We start from the raw sequence: 7,456 nt of genomic DNA on the forward strand, positions 1-7,456 counted from the left end.
GACAGGTGGTTTTGAGTCATTGGCAGTAAACATTTTTGTCAAAAGCTGTACCTCTAATTACGCTCGTAGCTGTTTTGGTAATAGCCCAAAAGCTTTAAAGGAAAACATTGCAGATAGCAGAGAAGGAAGAGCAAAAAGTAACCTTTCTATTGTTAAAACAAGTGCTGTCGGATCATTACATTAGCAAGAACAAACAAAAATATACCTTTTGGCCTCATCAGCAGACTCAGGCAGACATGTTCAGGCAATCAGCTGTACAGACTGAATGAAGATAGCAGCCTTCCATCCTAGCAGGCTGTACAGTCTTGGTGGGAGATTTTAATTTTTTTCTTAATGTTGGCAGAAGAAATTACTTTTTTGCATGCTAGTGGCTTGAGTTCACAGTCTGGTATCATACCTTGAGTTGATAATGAGCTAGGTTAGAAGCAAAGGCAGCCTCGTGGAAATCAGAAGGGTGGGCTTTTTGATAGAATAGCTCATCCTCTTGCACAGCCGTGACAGTCCAGGCAGAATCAATGAACTGAAGTCACAGAGCCTCAGGCACATATTCCATTCTGCTGAGCCATCTGAAGGGAAGCGGCAGACAGCTACAAGCTGTATCAAGCCAAACAGCTGTTTGCCTGAATTAGAGGTGTTGAGGCCATCAAACTCTGGGCGTAGTAAGGAAGTAGATGAGGCAGGAGCACACGTTCCCTTACATCAGGTTTGTTATGGCGCAGTATGTGCTTCTCTGACATGAATCAGGTGTCCGGGCTTATTAAATCACCACTAAGATTTGACACATTTGGTCTGTCAATTCACCAAAAGACTCGGTCAATACTGACTTATTTTGTGAGTTCCAGAAGCAGATTGTTTGGCATTTTAACTTACAGTTCATTTGCAGAAAAGAAAAGGAAGTTTCATATAGAAAACGAAGATAAAATTTGGATGGAGGAGAAAGAATAAACAATGAGATGATTTCTTATTTTCTTCTATTTAAGTGGTGTGTTGGTCCAATGTCCAATATAGAAGTAGATCCACTTTCTTCATTGCTCTATCTGATTTTACACATGACAACAAAAACACAGCACGGTTTCAGTATCCATTAAAAAGAACAAAACTAATTCCTATAAGGGAAGGACAGAGCTCAGAGATTCCCTAGTTGCACATTCTAGACTACGTGCATGCAGAGTCACTGCACTAGTAGCTCAGTCTTTGAATCTATTTTAACTAATTCAACTGAGTTGCTGGGATATCTTTTCCCCTTTTCTAGGAAGTTCTCTGTTTGTCTGACATCCAAGCATTTATCACAACCAAGAAGCTCCTTTCAAAACTCAGTACCCAGAGATAATAAAATACGGCAGTTGTAATCTACAGCTGCAGAGTCCTGTGCAGAGCAGAAACATCTGTCAACAGGAAAACACAGTTTAAAATGTTTAGCTTTCTGTGCATTTTGAAAATGTTTCTGATTATTTAGTTGGAAAGTTTCCATTTAATATGCTGTATTTTTCAGTGAGTAGAACAAATATACAAAACAGTTTTCTTAGGATGCATTTAAAAGCAGTAACAGTTACGTTTGATTTATTTTCAGTGTTCCATACGAAAGATAGGAGTATGACCTTAATCCTTAATTACATAATTTTTGGACTGGAAAATATTAAAGTCTTGAGATGCACCTTGAGTTATTCTAAATCCCCTTGCTGATTTTGTAGGATTTTCTATTACATACAGGCTATTTTGTGAGTGTGGGACCAGCAAATCTCTGTGACTTCTTCAGTTGTATAAACTTACTAGCTTAAATCTGGGTATGGATTAGGTAGCACAATTCAGTAGATGACCTCAAAGCAAAAAAGTCTAAGATATAATAATTCAAATTTTCAAAAGATACCTTAGTTTCTAAAGCACGATTATGATAGATATGAGGTTGAGGTTCCTGCTTAGTTTAAATGTAGATGTAATGTAACTGGACAATAGAATTAAGAAAGTGCATGTCCCACATTTTCTGACTACTTTGAAGGTGGACCAGATGGAGAAGTAGTTAGACTGAACTTTAGTTTTTTTTTTTGTGGTTTATTATTACTATTACTATTATTATTATTATTTCTAGTGACTTCTGGGTAGTTTAAAAGCCCCCAAAAGCAAATGCACATTAAGGCTAGGAGAAGAAACTCAAACATTTTACAATCTTCCCAACTTAGACTTCCTCTCCTACATCAACTCCAGTCCCAGTTTCCCTTCATGTGTTTCTTCCACTGTGTTTTCCCACGCAGTCCCTGCGTAGTATTTTTAGAATAATTGTTTGCCATCATTTGTTTGACAGATAAACAGTATTAAAATATATTCCTTACAAAAGAAAAAATTACAAAAGGTAAGTTTTGCTCTCCAGATGTGGAATTTTTTTTCTCCTTTGTTTGGAAGTGCAGATGGCATCAAATTACTTCCTTTTCCATCTTCCATTATTCTAAAAGTTGATTCAACCTTTATCTCACCTTACCCAACCATTCTGATGGCATGCATGGAATGCCTTCTTTCTAACCTTTCCTCTGCAAAGTAAGCAATAACAAAGACCTTTACCTTTGGAAACCAGGAGAACTAGAATGGTTAGGGTTGAAGAATGTGGGGCTAGTTCCTTGATATTTAAGTCAGCCTTCTTAAAGAGGTCAATTTGCAAAGCATAGATCAGTATCTAACTAGACTATTGCAGTTAATTCTGGGGCTTCTCACAGTGGTGTCCCACTCTGTCACCGAGTTCTGCTTTGCAGATAACTCTTACTTTTATAGTTGCTCTGCCTCTAAGCAGTGGCTGGGTCTCTTGCAAAACTATGAAACAAACTTCCCACTGTTGTTCGGCCCCAGTCCACAGAGCTGTACTCCTGAAGTTACACAGAGCTTTTAGCAAGCGCAGGGCTCTTATCAAGCACATACAGAGCATTGAAGATTAGGAATTGAATTGAATTATTTACCGTTTATCTCCATTTCCATGGAATTCCACATAACATTTTTGCAAACATATTAGTCCAGAAGGCTTTAGATCATGTGTCAACTTTCTCCTGTATTCTGTTGACCACAAAGGGGTTATGGCAAAACAAAACAAAACAAAACAAAACAAAATACCAAACCTGATACAGGTTGATTTGTTTAGCAATACGAATTAGTACATTAGTTTAAGAACCAGTACATTAGTTCAGCAAAAGGAATCCATGAGTGATGGTTCTAAAACATTCAATTTCAACTTTAGTGTGTAAATAGTCTTGTTTTCCTCAATAATTTTCACTAGAGATGAAAAAGGAATACTTCTGACTTTTGCCTCAACAATTTTACCTCACAAGAGGCAAAGAAATCATAATAAAATACTTCGATTTTTGCACCCATTAGGTGCAAGAACATCTTCAGATTCCACATGTATAGTTTTACAGGCTAACAAACAATGGACATTTTCCAAATTCCAAAGTGGCTCAAAGTTAGTCAAAGAAGTTGGCAGTGGAAAATGGGGAAGAAGTGGGGAGACACTCGAGCACCCCAGACACTACTGAGCATGCCCAAAGAGATACTAGCATATATTAAAGAGTCCTTGAAAAAGGAGTGAATATGCATGCCAATGTACTGTCTTAACTGTTTAAATATAGAACCTGAACTCTGAAGGAGCATGCTTGCTTGTCAAGTGGCACAGTACGTACTGAGGAATGAGGGAATGCTACTTCCTAACACCACACTGGATTTAGAGAGTTTTCTTCCCAGAACTTGGGATGACAAACCCACAATGAATATCAAATCTGAAGCTCCATTCCAGGTTGTGCCTTAAAGAAAAAGAGGGGAAATAAAGATTTTGGGACTGGACAGAGATTTGAAAACACTGTTCTACTGCTCCAAGATGAGCTTCATACATTGTCAGGATCAATAAATGCATTTTTATGTTTTCAGATACAATAATTACTTTGTGTACTTACACGCACTAGATTCAGTTAGATCTGTGCTCTGTTGGTATACAGAATCATAGAACCATAAAATCATTTGGGTTGGAAAGGACCTCTAAAGTCATCATGTCCAACCATTAACCTAATACTGCCAGCTACACCAATAAACCAGGCACGGGCAACACATGGCTCTGCACAGCTAGTAATGTGGTCCTGTGTGGTCGTAAACTTTTAATGCTAGTATGTGATTTTTAGTGATATTTTCGATGAGTTGATTGTGCTTAGTTTGAGCATGGGCTGCATAGGTGACAATGAACTACTGTAGAGGGCACAGTGCAAGGCTGACTCTACCTCTCACACCGCCACACACACACAGTCCAACCCAAACCCCTGTGTATTGCACGTTACACACATTGTGCCTCTTGGCGTAACACAGTGATTGCTGATAACAGTATTTCAACCAAAACGTGTATGTGTCTGTGAGGACATGCAGTTGTTGTTATTAAGCAGACATGTAGGAATTGGGGAAGAGGAAGCTGGGGGGATTATCGCTTTCTTCGAATACCTCAAAGGTGACTGCAGCAAGAGCAGGACTGGTCTTCTCTCACTGCTGGCAGGTGACAGGACAAGGGGAAATGGCTTCAAGTTGCACCAGAGGAGGTTTAGGCTGGATATCAGGAAGAACAACTTTACAGAAAGGGTGGTTAAGCACTGGAATAGGCTCCACAGGGAGGTGGTTGAGTCACCATGCCTGGATGTGACTAAAAACCATTTGGATGTGGTGCTTAGGGACCACTGTTAGGGTAGTATGGTTTGGTTGATGTTGACTTGATGATTTTTAAGGTCTTTTCCAACCAGAGCAATGATGATTCTATGATTCCATGTAAATTTTCTTATTTAATCATTAAACTTGAGCTAGTGTTCTTATTTTGCAAAATAATTTAATAAGTTAACACATTCACTTTGGAAGAAATATCCAGAATACTGATGTGCTGCTCACAAGTTTCATAATTTTCAGCTACTTCAAGGTAAGTATTTATCTGTGCTAGGTTTCAAATCATAACAGCGTTCAAAATTTAACTTAAATTATGGCAAGGTCAAGTCATGGCAAGTCATGCTATTCATTTGGCTAAACACAGTCCTGAAAACAACAAAAAATATACTTCTATGCTTTCAGTTTAGATAAACAGATTTGAGAATGAGCTTAAAGATTTAAAATATATATATGTATTTGTGTGTGGGTACTTCCAGATCCATTTTCAGTTGACTTAAATGCATTATCTGCTAATTTTCAAATGGAATGTACAGAGTTGACATTGAACTCAAAGTAAAATTGGATCATGTCTCTTTACAGACCTTTATAAACCATCTCTTAGCAGAGAGAAACACCTCTCACTTCACAGTTGGATCTTATTCATGGCATTGCTTTTTGGCAGTACATGCATTTGTGAACAATTGTTCTCATCAAAAATCTTTGAGAGCTTACCAAGAATAGCAGCCACTGGCATTGGACCAGAGTGATGCCTTAGTTTCAAAAAGCTAGGCTGAATGTCCCACTAGTTTTGTGTTTTCCACTGTCCTCTTTTTTATATGTTTTAATATACAAAATTATAAAAATCAGTTTTGTTACTTATATACATTAACTATAACATATATTTTAAGTGCCGTCCAAGACAATTCCTCTTCACTTAATGGAGCCCAGGCAAGCCAAAAAGATGGACATGCGTGCTTTAGAGCGTTGCATCAAGAATTTCTAATGAGATGCTTTCTGCAAACCCAATTTCCCAGAATTTTCCATTTACATTGTTTTAGTGGGATTTCTGGATGGAGGGAGGTCTAGCACAGTCTCTGTGTCATGAAGGCAGGACAATTTCCGTGCTGCCTTTGGTTGCAATCTTATTTCTCACCAGCAGTGGGCTGCTTTTTGCCATTGTGGCTTAGATTTGTGCTGTTCCATTGGCGTGCATATGAAAACAATGCAAGTTGTGCAACCCAAATGTGTGCAAAGCCTCTCTGTATTCAGCGTGACAATCTCTGTGACCTTTTGTTTACAGTATGTGCAGGCTGACAGTACCAGCAGCATACAAACCCTGTTATCAGCGTACCAAGCCGGAATGGAATGTCCCATGTGGAAATGATCTTCCTCAGCTACTTTTTAACTCAAGAGCGTAGGACTTTATTTATCTTAGCTGCAGAGGATAAAAACTCCCACAGAGATGTTGCAACTTTGAGTTTTGTTATTCCTTGCTCTATGCATACTCACTCCCTGAGTATCAACACTGAGGACAAATTTAGGATCTGTAGTAACTATGACTGATTTCAATGTTTTTGTTAGGATGGAAATTATACACTTGCCATAAATTGTGAAAGGCCAGGAGATTTTGAAACAGCTTTCAAGGATGGCAGCTAGCCAGCTTTAGTGCCAGCCTGGTGGGGACTGAGTATGTAAGCTACATCAGCGCTCAGTAAAAACAGGATAGATTCCTGAATGCAACTTTATAACAGGAACACAATATTAATCAGCACAGAATGATTTACAGTGGAGATTAGTTTATTGTACTGTGAGGGAGGAAGTTCCTTTGACACTACAGGGTGTTTTTGTTTCCTGAGTGATACTTCAGTTGGTTACTGGAGAGTGAGAGAAGAAGCAGGAAAAAAAAATCTCACTCCAAGTTTTTGGAAAAATAACGATGAACCAGGATGATGTCAACAATTTTGTCACTAGTTTTGCGTTTTGCTAATTTTGGATAGAAAAACTTCATCATTTGTAATGCTGATGTGTATTAATGTGGTTTTCAAGCATAAAAACCTATTCTAGAGGTTCAATCTTTGTTCCACCCATCATCTTCTACCTCCTTTCCCCAAGCAGTGCAAGCACTGCTGCTTCTTCGTGGCCACTCTGTGTCCCATGTGGGTTTCTCCATAGGATGCTGCCCTTCCCGAATTGATCCCTTGTGGACTTCCCACAGGCTGCAACTTTCTAAGCAATGCTTCAACACAGCTCCTTACACAAAGCCCACCCTCCAGGAGCATACTGCTCAGTAGGTATCTTCACCGGGGACATCTCTCAGCCCTCCTGCCACACTGTGGTCTTCTCTCCATGGGCTGCAGCTCTGGCCCAGGATGCTTCTGTGGGGATATCCATGGGCTGTGCCTCCTTCTGGCCTCATCCACTGCAGCACTGTGGGCTCCTTCATGGCTGCACGTGGAGATATGCTCTGTGCGGTGCCCATTGGCTGCAGGAAGACAACCTACTCCTCCATGAGCCTCTCCTGGGCTGCAGGGAAGTTCTGCTCTGTGCCTGAAATACCTCCTGTTCTTCGTCTGCACTGACTTTTATGTCTGCAGGGCTGATTCTCTCATATTTCTGCATAATAAATCTTATCATGTAAACCCAATAGAGGGTTAAAATACTGTAAGTATCGGAAGGATGATCTGGGGAACTACAGGCCTATCAGCCTCACCTTGGCACCAGGGAAGGTTATGGAACAGATCATCCAGGGTGTGATCGCATGGCATATGCAGGATAACATGGGTTCGTGACAGTCAGATCCTGCTTGACT

Source organism: Tetrao urogallus, assembly GCF_951394365.1.
Source record: "Tetrao urogallus genome assembly, chromosome: 7".
In the NCBI taxonomy this organism is placed as follows: Eukaryota; Metazoa; Chordata; class Aves; order Galliformes; family Phasianidae; genus Tetrao; species Tetrao urogallus.